The 14,465-nt window shown below is 37.6% G+C and overlaps 1 protein-coding gene across 7 annotated transcripts in view; it reads left to right on the forward strand.

The window, feature by feature from the left end:
• FHIT (fragile histidine triad diadenosine triphosphatase) overlaps positions 1 to 14,465 on the forward strand; it is a 1,619,043-nt gene that overhangs the window by 44,853 nt on the left and 1,559,725 nt on the right. For 5 of the 7 annotated variants that reach the window (XM_077128814.1, XM_077128815.1, XM_077128813.1 and 2 more), the window contains one exon: positions 1,918 to 1,961. The exons of the other annotated variants lie outside the window; for them this stretch is intronic. The gene's annotated coding sequence lies outside the window, so the exon portion shown is untranslated. The remainder of the gene's footprint in view (positions 1 to 1,917; positions 1,962 to 14,465) is intronic. 7 annotated transcript variants of the gene reach the window in all.

Consider the following 14,465-nt stretch of genomic DNA (forward strand, 5'->3'; position numbering starts at 1 on the left):
TGGTAAAGTCCCTTTTCTTTCCCCTCTGGGAAGCAGCCTGTGGGGGAGGGGCACTGGCCACCACAGCTTGGGGAACTCACGGTTCTTCGGGGGCTCACAGCTGGTCCACTTGGTCCAGACTGGGGTATGCTGTGTGTCCAGTGACATGGCCCCAGCAGTTGTTCTGTACTGTTACTGGCTATTTACTAGCTGCTTTGGAGGACAAACTAAATCCCACATCTCACTAAGCTGCCCTCTTGGCTCTTTAAGTATCTCATTTACTATTTCTTTTAGTGAGTCTAAATGACTATAGTAACCAATCTTTTTTACTGAAAGTGTTAATATTTGTCATTCTTGAGTGATAAGTTTAGGATGGGTATAGTATTTTAGTTGAATCTTTTTTCCCTTAGTACTTTGCACATGTTATCCCATTGCTGTTTTACTTTTATTTTTGCTGACTGCAGGTACTTTTGCAGGAAGTCTGTGTTATTCTGTCTGGTTGAGTTTGAGTCTTTCTCCCTCCCATGTTCTGTGGCTTCCCCCTGACATTGAAATATGGGTCTACTTATACTTATCTTGTTGAGGTCTTGGTGGGCTTCTTCAGAAGGACTCATGTCTTTCATTCTGGAAAATTTGCATCCGTTATGTTTTCATATAGGGTTTCTCCTTTCTATTGAGTTTGGCTCAAAAGATATCACTATGTTTTGCTTAACTTTTCTCTCATTTGAAGTAGAAAGGGATTCATCTCACTCTCCACGTTGCCAAAATCATACATTTGTCAGATCTAATAAAACACATTGTCCTAATATTTTATTCGGTGTTCATAAAATTATGTCTCCCCCAACCCAACTGCAATTCAAGTAATATAGAAGGAAAGAGGAATTTTTTGTGCTATTCCACTGAAGGACCTTATCTCCTGTATTAATATTCCAAGATTTATCTCACAGCCGACAAGTCTGACCTTGTTTGATGGTTATACATCGTAGTGGGCTCTTTGGTGGGATGGGGGTGTATGGGATGGAAATAGCCTAGTAAGGGCTAAAGTGACCACTTTGGACATTGAATAGGCGAAAAAAAGGATCATGGGAAAGCCATGGAGTAGTTAGCTCTTTTCAATTATTCCGCCTTGAGGAGATTTTGGAACTATACCAAAAATAGTAGCAAAACATATTCCATTTAGTTTTGACTATAGATTCACCAAGCAATTAATGTTGGACTGCTGTAGAATCAGCCCATTGATTCTAAAGTGACTAAAGTCACTACTATGGCTTAACAACTCTAATTTTCTATATATCCTGACATACTGGCCTGTGATTGGTCAGTGCATAGTATGTTTTGGTCACACTAAGCTGCTTTTTAAAGGTTAAGATTTGATTTGAAATATCAAGTTATGCTTTCTCTGTCTTATGTTTCTCTGTGCTGAGAGAAAGCTGTGCCCTTTGAAGAGGAAGGGGGGTGTCCCTTTAAGTATGCACACATATACTCTTGGAGGCAAGTGGTGGGTCTGGATTCGGAGGACCATATAGCTCCTATAAATGGAGTAGGTTTCTCCAAGCAAACCTTTTTCAGGGAAGTGGGAATAGATTGTGCAAGAAAGAGGAGAGTAAAAGAAATAAGAAAATATAATGGTGGTCAGATTGAATGTGCTGCACTAATGTATAATTTGGTTTTCATCTCTGTACTTTGTAATCCATTTTTCTTCTGTTGAGGAGTTCACACCCCAAAAGATTTGACTAGATTTGGCTGGGTTTTCTTAATTCAATTCTGGGTAGATGTATGCACCATTTTCAGTTTATGACTTATGAGGGAGGTATGAAGCACGAGTCTTACCAATGGTGTATAGTATAGAATATGGAAATTTCACTTATAGGTGTGGAGAGAAAATGTTGGGTGTTTTACTTCAGATAACTCAGCACCTTCATTTTTATCTCTTCATAGCTTTGAAGCTCAGCAAGGAAGGGAAATCCATTAAATCTGTAAAGGTAAGTGTATTTATTACATGGCCTTGACAAACATTGCCTTTACAACATTGATTTTTCTTTTATTCAGAGATTTAAACCCTTGGATTAAAGATATAGCTGACAGGACAACTTCCTTAACCACCTGCTTGTCCTCCCTCATAGACGAAAGTGCTGAGTAATAGTTAGCAGAGAGCAGGAGGAAATAAAATGATGTGCTGAGAGTAGCCAAATGCGATTGTATGCTTGCTGACTTTTGCTTTGTTTTCAGTAGTTAAGACATTCCAATGGAGCTAAATTTACTAAGATTAATGCTGGATGGAAAAAGAATGTACTTGGACCACTTCTGGTCAATAGTTAAATAAGACCATTTGGTCAAGTAAAGCATTTAAAATTAAATGCGGTGTGGCATTTCAGTTACGTCGGATGAAGTTTATTGTGAAAGTCAGTTGTGCAGTTGTGTGGAGCAGCTAGTTTTGCAGCATGGAGAAAACCTACGAGTTTCGTGTTGCTAATTTCATTTTATCCAGTCACAGTGGACCCTATGTGAGTTACAGAAAATGAACTTCCAAACTTGAAGCAATGGGACAAGTACCTATTCAGCCTCCTGTGAAACATTGTAGTTGAGTTGGATTTTTACATGGACAGATGTAATTGTTTCCTCTTTGCTAGGTGTATTTATAAGCATACTGCTGTACAGCATTGTTCTTTGATTCATTGTTTAATTTCTGTTCTGCATGAAGTATTTTAATTTAAAGAATTCATTCTGGGGAATTATAGAGCTACCGTTTCATCAGGAGTCTTTGGTGGCCAGAGTGAAATTTGCCATAATTTTATATTTGTTTTCATCATCAATTATGTTTCTGACAATATTAGGTTTTTTCCTGTAGTTTTTATTACAGCAATCATGACCACAACCACTTAAGTTAAAGTTGGAAAGCCATTTTGATTTACTTTATATTTTAAGTTATTCTTAAACTTTAATGACAAGTCTATTTCTGGAACTGGATTTTTAATTTTTGTTTTTTTGCTTTTGAGGGTGAAGAAGAATTTTACTGGGATATGACAGAAAATCCCTTTTGAGTAATGAAAACATGGGCTATAAAAACACGTGTTTTAGATATTTACTTTTGGGGGTGTTGTGGGGTTTAAATTGTGTCAACGGCTTAAGAGTAGTACCTGGCTCATGATAATGCTTAATAGACGTTACTTAATGCTGCTCTTGTTAATAAGACTATCATTATTATCATGTGCAACATTAACATCCTTGTGTGTTTATTAATTAGATATTTTGAGAAGTATTTTGTCTTTAGAAGCTTCAGGACAATATTTCCCATGTGAGCATGTTACCAAAGAAGGGTGAATTCTGCCTTGTCTTAGGAATAAAATGATAAGGGAACTTTTAGGTAATATGAAGAGTGAGTTCTTTGTAAGTGAAAAGTCATCAAGTTGAAATTTTGGAAGGATCTGGTAAAACACTTTCTTTGATTATGTGTGGTCAATTACTAACTAATGTAGTTTTAGAAATTGGAGATCTACTGCTACTTAGACTCCTAAGAAATTTTTGAAGAAAGCCTCCTGGTAACTATAATGCACCCCACCCCCTGCTTTTGGTTGTTGTCCTGTATCTGTTTTCCTGTCCTATAATAGCACCTTTATTTCCTTTTGAGGAAGTAAAGCCAAGGGACGGGTATATAACCACAGGCTTCTTCAAGTGGTTGCTCTTTCTTTGGAATTTGAATCTTGAGCTAAGGGTTTTTTTTCTCCCAGGTGCATATGTTGTTATGCAATCCCTGTGGCAGTTCTCCTTTGCTAGCTTCTAGGTCATTGTGGGTAATTGATTGTTTACAAGGCTCATTTTCCAGCCTACCTAGGATTTTCTGAGTTCCAGTAATTTTCTTTCTTAAATTAGCTAATATGTTTCTGTTGCTTGCAACCATAGAACCCTAAGTGGTTATGTGGCTTGCACATTAAGGAACTAGATTTGGAATGAATAGGGTGTTTGGAGCTTTGCCATTAGAATACTATTCATTACTTTCATCATCTATAGGGAGCTGAATGCTTTGTAGTAGATGATAAAAATACAGAGTTCTAAAATAGTTTCTTAAAAATGAGTTATATGCTGGACTCAGTATTCCTGTTTCTGGTAAAAAAGAAGTCACTGTTGGCTGCTATTCTAAGCTCTTAAAGGATATGTTTATATGGTGAGTGGGGATAGAAATGAGAAGAGAAGCAGAGAGATCATCTTCCTGATTTCTATAGGCAAGGTCTCTTTGTGACATGGGGATTGTGAGGGGACTGTGATTTCCTTCTACTTACTTACTCTACTACCCTAAATCAAAACAGATACGGTCTTTAAATAATTTTCTACTTTTCCTGAAGTTTTTTCTTTTCTCTGTTGAACACTTTCCTTGCCTTACTGAATGCCTTCTTTTCAATGATGTGTAAAATGTGATTGAAAACTCAATTACTTCAGTCTCTAGCATTGCTTGTGGTTTCCTAAGAATGGAAAATTTTCTGTATTTCTCCTTATGTCTTGTTTGTTGATGACATCTGTGTTCTGGGCAGTGCCTAGAACAAAGCTGATTAATGATTTTTTTCACAGGGGTATCAATTTTGCATTCCTATTGCAAATAAATAGCATGATAGCATTGTGTGATAGAAAAGCCTTAGCTGAAATATTAGGAAACATATTTTTTAGTTTGGGCTGTGCCACTTGGTAGCTTTATGACTCAAGAAAATATACCTAACTTCTCTTAAGGTCTCAGATTCCTCATCTGTAAAATCAGGAAAACCTTTGCCCCATTTGTTTGCATAGACCTATTTTGAGGATAATAAAAGATAATGCATGTGAAAAATTGTAAAGTGCTATGTAACATCAAGGTGTTTTTATTAATATTGTGACATATATATTTATTAAAAATTGAAAAATTAGCATTTGCTTTTTGAGGCTGAGTAGGAAAGTGAGGTAAATTTAAAAAACAAAAAAATCCTGCATAGTGCTTGTTCTGGGTATTCTCCATTTATACTTCTAGCTGCTCTCTCCTCTAGTTCTGTGCCCCAGGAGGCTAACCTCTGTTGTCAGCATTTCCCAACTATCTCGCCCTCCTCGATGAGTCATTTGGATTAACTAATGGAAGGCACTGGTGAAGATTTGAGAGTAGAGGTTGGAACATTGTTCCCTTGTTTTCCTCCCCATAGCATTATGGTTTGGCAGTGGTTTTATTCCACTGAGGAAGACCACATTTCTTGTTGGGGAGTTCACTTCTGCAGGTACAAATGCAGCTGCAAGCTAGAATCTTTTTTACTGTTCTGTAACTACAGCTTCCCTTTGCTCTTGTAAGTCTGGGGTGGTAACTTCCAGTTTTTGCTAGCCCCAGGATACTGCATCATCCCTTACTGGTTTAGCTTAGACCAACAGTTGGTTTATATTATTGCCTACACCCTTTATTAAATTCACTCAGTTACCTCTGCTGACGTGTCATCTGTTTCCTGCCAAGACCTTGATTGTACAAAGGAACTTCTTACTTTGTTTTTTTTTCTGCCATTCACAATTCAATTCAACAGGTATCTTTTGACAATTTACAGTGTGCCAGGGACATATTAAATATTTATGGTACATTTTTAGAAACTACACATTTTGGTAGTACGGTTGGAGTGTTTATATCAGTTAAAAAAATAGCAATTTTGGTAAACTGACAAAATTTTTTTTTATTAACCCATATATATGAAGAAATACAATGTTATACATGTTATGAATTACCTTTTTTTTTTTACTTTTTCTTAATTAGAGAGGTTGTGGGTTTACAGAAAAATTATGCAGAAAATACAGAGCTCCCATATACTGCCCTATTACTAACACCTTGCATTAGCGTGGGGTATTTGTTACAATTCATGAAAGAACATTTTATAATTGCACTATTAACTATAGTCCACCATTTACAATAGGGTTCATTGTGTTGTACATTCCTCTGTTTTTAAAATTTTTATTCAATTAACATATGTACAACCTACAATTATATACAATTATATATATTATATAGGTACCCATTTTCAGTTTATGGTGTAAGTGCTGTGGCTAGAGGGAACACCTGAAGTTGTTGAACTGTATTCCAGTAGCCTTGATTCTTGAAGAAGAGTGTATAACTATATTGCTTTTATAATGTGACTGTGATTGTGAATGATGCTTCTTATAGCCAGGGTATGGACAGATAGTAAGAAAAAAAAGAATAAAAAAAAATAATAGGAGAAGATAAAGGGTAAGAATCATGTAGTTTGAAATACTGGTGATCAATGAGGGGGGTAGGTGGTATGGGATGTATGAGCTCTTTTTTTTCCTTTTGTTTCTTTTTCTGGAGTGATGCAAATGTTCTAAAAATGATCATAGTGAAAAATACACAACTATATGATGATATTGTGAGCCATTGATGGTATAATATGGTTGTACTGTATATGTCGGGATATTTCTCAATAAAATTATTTAAGAAAACCTTGACTACATTTTATGGCTGAATAATGTTCCATTGCACATATATGTCACATTTTATCCATTCTTTGGTTGATGGACACTTGGGTTGCCTCAGTATTTTAGCAATAGTGATAATGCCACTATGAACATCAATGTGAAAATATCTTCAAATTGTTGCTTTCAGTGCTTTTAGATATAAATCTGGAAGTGGGATTGTCAGGTCATATGATAATTCTATGCTAAACTTTCCGAGGAACCATCAAACTGTCTTCCACAGTGGCTACACCATTTTACATTCCCATCAATGATGAATGAATGTTCTTCTTTCTCCATATCTTCTCCCATACTTTTAATTTCCTGTTTTTTTAATAGTGACCATTCTACTGGATATGAAATTATATCTCATTGTGATTTTGATTTGCATTTCCCTAATAGTTATGTTGAGCTTCTTTTCATGTGCTTTTTTGCCATTTGTATACCTTCTTTGGAGAAATGTCTATTCAAGTCTTTTGCCCATTTTTATTGGATTGTTTGTCTTTCTATTGTTGAATTAGTGAATTTCTTTATATAGTCAGGATATTAAATCCTTATTGTGTATGTGGTTTCCAAATATTTTTTTCCCATTGAACTGGTTGTCTTTTTACTTTCATGATAAAGTCCTTCGATGCACACAAGTTTATAATTTTGATGAGGTCTCATTATCTATTTTTTTTGTTGTTGATGTTTGTGCTTTGCGTGTAAGGTCTAAGAAACCATTGTCTAACACAAGGTCAAGATGCTTTTCTGCATTTTCTTCTAGTAGTTTTATAGTTAGGTTTCTTATATTTAAGCCTTTGATCCATTTTGATTAACTTTTATGTATGGTATGAGGTAGGGGTCTGTTTTGGTTTGCTAAAGCTGCCAGAATGCAAGATACCAGAAATGGATTGGCTTTTATAAAGGGGACTTATTAAGTTACAATTCTAAGACCTTGAAAATGTCCAAATTAAGGCACCAACAAGAGGATACCTTCTCTCAGGAAAGGCTGATTCGGGCGTTTATTCTGCCACATGGAAAGACAAATGGCAATGTCTACTGTCCTTCTCTCCTGGCTTCTGGGTTCAAACTGCTCTCTGCTCCTTCTGCATCTCTAGACATCTGTTTTTGGTTTCATCTGTTTGCTCTATGTATTGACTCTTCAAGCATCTCCAAATGTCTCCATCTAGGCATTTGCTCTCTGGGTCAGATCTGAACACTTTATTTCTCCATGAGCTCTTTTAAGGACTCCAGTAAACCAATTAAGACCCACCTTGAGTGGGTGGGTTCACAACTCAGTGGAAATAAGCTAATCTAAAGGCCACACATTTGGGTGTGTAACATCTCCATGGAAATAATATAATCAAAAGTTCCTACCACATACAATATATCTGCCCCCACAAGATTGGATAAAGATGAAAAGAACCTGGCTTTTCTGAGGTACATAACAGTTTAAAACCAGCGCAGAGTCAATTTTCATTCTTTTGTATGAACATCCAGTTCTCCCAGCACCATTTGTTGAAGAGATTGTTTTCTCTCAATTGAGTGGACTTGGGACCCTTGTCAACAGTCAATTGGCATAGATGCAAGGATTTATTTATCAACTCCCAATTCATACTATGTGTTTTGGTTACTGTAACTTTGTAATAAGTTTTAAGATCAGGAAGTATGAATCCTCCAGTATTGTTTTTTTTTTATTAATTAAAGAAAAAAAAAGAAATTAACACAACATTTAGAAATCATTCCATTCTACATATGCAATCAGTAATTCTTAACATCATCACATAGATGCATGATCATCATTTCTTAGTACATTTACATCGATTTAGGAAAAGAATTAGCAAAACAACAGAAAAAAATATAGAATGTTAATATAGAGAAAAAAATAAAAATAATAATAGTAAAAAAAAAGAAAAGGAAAAAGAAAAAAAAAAAGACAAACAAACAAACAGACAGACAAAAAAAAACCCTATAGCTCAGATGCAGCTTCATTCAGTGTTTTAACATGATTACTTTACAATTAGGTATTATTGTGCTGTCCATTTTTGAGTTTTTGTATCTAGTCCTGTTGCACAGTCTGTATCCCTTCAGCTCCAATTACCCATTATCTTACCCTGTTTCTAACTCCTGCTGGACTCTGTTACCAATGACATATTCCAAGTTTATTCTTGAATGTCGGTTCACATCAGTGGGACCATACAGTATTTGTCCTTTAGTTTTTGGCTAGACTCACTCAGCATAATGTTCTCTAGGTCCATCCATGTTATTACATGCTTCATAAGTTTATCCTGTCTTAAAGCTGCATAGTATTCCATCGTATGTATATTCCACAGTTTGTTTAGCCACTCTTCTGTTGATGGAGATTTCGGCTGTTTCCATCTCTTTGCAATTGTAAATAACGCTGCTAGAAACATTGGTGTGCAAATGTCCGTTTGTGTCTTTGCCCTTAAGTCCTCTGAGTAGATACCTAGCAATAGTATTGCTGGGTCGTATGGCAATTCTATATTCAGCTTGTTGAGGAACCGCCAAACTGCCTTCCACAGTGGTTGCACCATTTGACATTCCCACCAACAGTGGATAAGTGTGCCTCTTTCTCCGCATCCTCTCCAGCACTTGTCATTTTCTGTTTTGTTGATAATGGCCATTCTGGTGGGTGTGAGATGATATCTCATTGTGGTTTTGATTTGCATTTCTCTAATGGCCAGGGACATTGAGCATCTCTTCATGTGCCTTTTGGCCATTTGTATTTCCTCCTCTGAGAGGTGTCTGTTCAAGTCTTTTTCCCATTTTGTAATTGGGTTGGCTGTCTTTTTGTTGTTGAGTTGGACAATCTCTTTATAAATTCTGGATACTAGACCTTTATCTGATATGTCGTTTCCAAATATTGTCTCCCATTGTGTAGGCTGTCTTTCTACTTTCTTGATGAAGTTCTTTGATGCACAAAAGTGTTTAATTTTGAGGAGCTCCCATTTATTTATTTCCTTCTTCAGTGCTCTTGCTTTAGGTTTAAGGTCCATAAAACCGCCTCCAATTGTAAGTTTCATAAGATATCTCCTAACATTTTCCTCTAACTGTTTTATGGTCTTAGACCTAATGTTTAGATCTTTGATCCATTTTGAGTTAACTTTTGTGTAGGGTGTGAGATATGGGTCTTCTTTCATTCTTTTGCATATGGATATCCAGTTCTCTAGGCACCATTTATTGAAGAGACTGTTCTGTCCCAGGTGAATTGGCTTGACTGCCTTATCAAAGATCAAATGTCCATAGATGAGAGGGTCTATATCTGAGCACTCTATTTGATTCCATTGGTCGATATATCTATCTTTATGCCAATACCATGCTGTTTTGACCACTGTGGCTTCATAATATGCCTTAAAGTCCGGCAGCGTGAGACCTCCAGCTTCGTTTTTTTCCCCTCAAGATGTTTTTTAGCAATTCGGGGCACCCTGCCCTTCCAGATAAATTTGCTTATTGGTTTTTCTATTTCTGAAAAATAAGTTGTTGGGATTTTGATTGGTATTGCATTGAATCTGTAAATCAATTTAGGTAGGATTGACATCTTAACTATATTTAGTCTTCCAGTCCATGAACACGATATGCCCTTCCATCTATTTAGGTCTTCTGTGATTTCTTTTAACAGTTTTTTGTAGTTTTCTTTATATAGTTTTTTTTGTCTCTTTAGTTAAATTTATTCCTTGGTATTTTATTCTTTTAGTTGCAATTGTAAATGGGATTCGTTTCTTGATTTCCCCCTCAGCTTGTTCATTACTAGTGTATAGAAATGCTACAGATTTTTGAATGTTGATCTTGTAGCCTGCTACTTTGCTGTACTCATTTATTAGCTCTAGTAGTTTTGTTGTGGATTTTTCTGGGTTTTCGACGTATAGTATCATATCGTCTGCAAACAGTGATAGTTTTACTTCTTCCTTTCCAATTTTGATGCCTTGTATTTCTTTTTCTTGTCTAATTGCTCTGGCTAGAACCTCCAACACAATGTTGAATAATAGTGGTGATAGTGGACATCCTTGTCTTGTTCCTGATCTTAGGGGGAAAGTTTTCAATTTTTCCCCATTGAGGATGATATTAGCTGTGGGTTTTTCATATATTCCCTCTATCATTTTAAGGACGTTCCCTTGTATTCCTATCTTTTGAAGTGTTTTCAACAGGAAAGGATGTTGAATCTTGTCAAATGCCTTCTCTGCATCAATTGAGATGATCATGTGATTTTTCTGCTTTGATTTGTTGATATGGTGTATTACATGAATTGATTTTCTTATGTTGAACCATCCTTGCATACCTGGGATGAATCCTACTTGGTCATGATGTATAATTCTTTTAATGTGTTGTTGGATACGATTTGCTAGAATTTTATTGAGGATTTTTGCATCTATATTCATTAGAGAGATTGGTCTGTAGTTTTCTTTTTCTGTAGTATCTTTGCCTGTTTTTGGTATGAGGGTGATGTTGGCTTCATAGAATGAATTAGGTAGTTTTCCCTCCACTTTGATTTTTTTGAAGAGTTTGAGGAGAGTTGGTACTAATTCTTTCTGGAATGTTTGATAGAATTCACATGTGAAGCCGTCTGGTCCTGGACTTTTCTTTTTAGGAAGCTTTTGAATGACTGATTCAATTTCTTTACTTGTGATTGGTTTGTTGAGGTCATCTATTTCTTCTTGAGTCAAAGTTGGTTGTTCATGCCTTTCCAGGAACCCATCCATTTCATCTAAATTGTTGTATTTATTAGCGTAAAGTTGTTCATAGTATCCTGTTATTACCTCCTTTATTTCTGTGAGGTCAGTAGTTATGTCTCCTCTTCCACTTCTGATCTTATTTATTTGCATCCTCTCTCTTCTTCTTTTTGTCAATCTTGATAAGGGCCCATCAATCTTATTGATTTTCTCATAGAACCAACTTCTGGTCTTATTGATTTTCTCTATTGTTTTCGTGTTTTCAATTTCATTTATTTCTGCTCTAATCTTTGTTATTTCTTTCCTTTTGCTTGCTTTGGGATTAGTTTTCTGTTCTTTCTCCAGTTCTTCCAAGTGGACAGTTAATTCCTACATTTTTGCCTTTTCTTCTTTTCTGATATAGGCATTTAGGGCAATAAATTTCCCTCTTAGCACTGCCTTTGCTGCGTCCCATAAGTTTTGATATGTTGTGTTTTCGTTTTCATTCGCCTTGAGGTATTTACTAATTTCTCTTGCAATTTCTTCTTTGACCCACTCATTGTTTAAGAGTGTGTTGTTGAGCCTCCACGTATTTGTGAATTGTCTGGCACTCCGCCTATTATTGATTTCCAAATTCATTCCTTTATGATCCGAGAAAGTGTTGTGCATGATTTCAATCTTTTTAAATTTGTTAAGACTTGCTTTGTGACCCAGCATATGGTCTATCTTTGAGAATGATCCATGAGCACTTGAGAAAAAGGTGTATCCTGCTGTTGTGGGATGTAATGTCCTATAAATGTCTGTTAAGTCTAGCTCATTTATAGTAATATTCAGATTCTCTATTTCTTTATTGATCCTCTGTCTAGATGTTCTGTCCATTGATGAGAGTGGTGAATTGAAGTCTGTAACTATTATGGTATATGAGTCTATTTCCCTTTTCAGTGTTTGCAGTGTATTCCTCACGTATTTAGGGGCATTCCAGTTCGGTGCATAAATATGTATGATTGTTATATCTTCTTGTTTAATTGTTCCTTTTATGAGTAGATAGTGTCCTTCTTTGTCTCTTTTAACTGTTTTACATTTGAAATCTAATTTGTTGGATATTAGTATAGCCACTCCTGCTCTTTTCTGGTTGTTATTTGCATGAAATATCTTTTCCCAACCTTTCACTTTCAACCTATGTTTATCTTTGGGTCTAAGATGTGTTTCCTGTAGACAGCATATAGAAGGATCCTGTTTTTTAATCCATTCTGCCAGTCTATGTCTTTTGATTAGGGGAATTCAGTCCATTAACATTTAGTGTTATTACTGTTTGGATAATATTTTCCTCTACCATTTTGCCTTTTGTATTATGTACATCATATCTGATTTTCCTTCTTTCTACACTCTTCTCCATACCTCTCTCTTCTGTCTTTTCGTATCTGACTCTAGTATTCCCTTTAGTATTTCTTGCAGAGCTGGTCTCTTAGTCACAAATTCTCTCAGTGACTTTTTGTCTGAGTATGTTTTAATTTCTCCCTCATTTTTGAAGGACAATTTTGCTGGATATTGAAGTCTTGGTTGGCAGTTTTTCTCTTTTAGTAATTTAAATATATCATTCCACTGTCTTCTAGCTTCCATGGTTTCTGCTGAGAAATCTACACATAGTCTTATTGGGTTTCCCTTGTATGTGATGGATTGTTTTTCTCTTGCTGCTTTCAAGATCCTCTCTTTCTCTTTGACCTCTGACATTCTAACTAGTAAGTGTCTTGGAGAATGCCTATTTGGGTCTGTTCTCTTTGGGGTGCACTGCACTTCTTGGATCTGTAATTTTAGGTCTTTCATAAGAGTTGGGAAATTTTCAGTGATAATTTCTTCCATTAGTTTTTCTCCTCCTTTTCCCTTCTCTTCTCCTTCTGGGACACCCACAACACGTATATTTGTGTGCTTCATATTGTCCTTCAGTTCCCTGATCCCCTGTTCAAATTTTTCCTTTCTTTTCCCTATAGTTTCTGTTTCTTTTTGGAATTCAGATGTTCCATCCTCCAAATCACTAATTCTATCTTCTGTCTCCTTAAATCTATCATTGTAGGTATCCATTGTTTTTTCCATCTTTTCTACTTTGTCCTTCACTTCCATAAGTTCTGTGATTTGTTTTTTCAGTTTTTCTATTTCTTCTTTATGTTCAGCCCATGTCTTCTTCATGTCCTCCCTCAATTTGTCGATTTTGTTTTTGAAGAGGTTTTCCATTTCTTTTCGTATATTCAGCATTAGTTGTCTCAGCTCCTGTATCTCATTTGAACTATTGGTTTGTTCCTTTGACTGGGTCATATTTTCAATTTTTTGAGCGTGATCCATTATCTTCTGCTGGCATCTGGGCATTTATTCAATTTTCCCTGGGTGTTGGACCTAACAGGTTGAAAGATTTTTCTGTGAAATCTCTGGGTTCTGTTTTTCTTATCCTGCCCAGTAGGTGGCGCTCGTGGCACTCGTTTGTCTGCGGGTTCCACCAGTAAAAGGTGCTGTGGGTCCTTTAACTTTGGAAAACTCTTGCCGTGGGGGAGATTCGCCAGCCAAAACAGTTTGGAGGAGTGCCAATCTGAATCTCCTAGCCGGCCCGGGGATCCAAACGCGGGGAGGGTCGCTGGCCGCCGCAGCCCGGGAGAGCGCCCGTCCGAATCTCCTAGCCGGCCTGTGGCGCCAAGCGTGGTGTAAGGGCACCAGCCGCCGCGGCCCGGGGGAGTGCACCGTTCCCAGCTGGACCGGGAAGCCATGTGTTTGGAAGGGACCCCGGTCACCATTCTCCGCGGACTGGGGATCTCTGATCCAGTTCTCCCAGCTGGTCCGGAGGGCTGCGCGTGGGGGGGGCACCAGCCGCCGCGACTTGAGGGGACCCCCTGTCCCAATTCTCCCAGCTGGCCCGGGAAGGAGGGAGGGAGGAACTCTGGCCGCCTGCCGCCCCGGCCCGGGGAAGCCCGCGCCCCTCAGCGATCTCACCGGAGCGGGTTCTCCCAGCCAGTCTACCGTTCCAGAATGGGGTACGCTGTCTTCTTGATCTCTGTCGTGGCTCCGGGAGCTGTTCTGTATCATTTCTACTCCCCTAGTAGCTGTTCTGGAGGAGGAACTAAGACCCACGTGTTTTACTAAGCTGCCATCTTCTCCGGAAGTCCCGCCATCTTCTCCGGAATTCCTAGCTTAGGCCGACCGTGGGGAGCCCGGGAAGGAGGCATGCGCAAGGTACGCTCTTCTCTACGATGCCGACTTCCCAGAATGACGAGCGGCCTCCGCAGGAGCACGCAGGTGAGGAGCAGACAATGCCAAACAAAGCCTGCATCGCAGTCGCCTAATCCACACGGGGCTCCACAGTCTCCGCACTCGGCGTGGAGGCTCCAGTATTAT

The sequence above is a fragment of the Tamandua tetradactyla genome, chromosome 15 (assembly GCF_023851605.1).
Source record: "Tamandua tetradactyla isolate mTamTet1 chromosome 15, mTamTet1.pri, whole genome shotgun sequence".
In the NCBI taxonomy this organism is placed as follows: domain Eukaryota; kingdom Metazoa; phylum Chordata; class Mammalia; order Pilosa; family Myrmecophagidae; genus Tamandua; species Tamandua tetradactyla.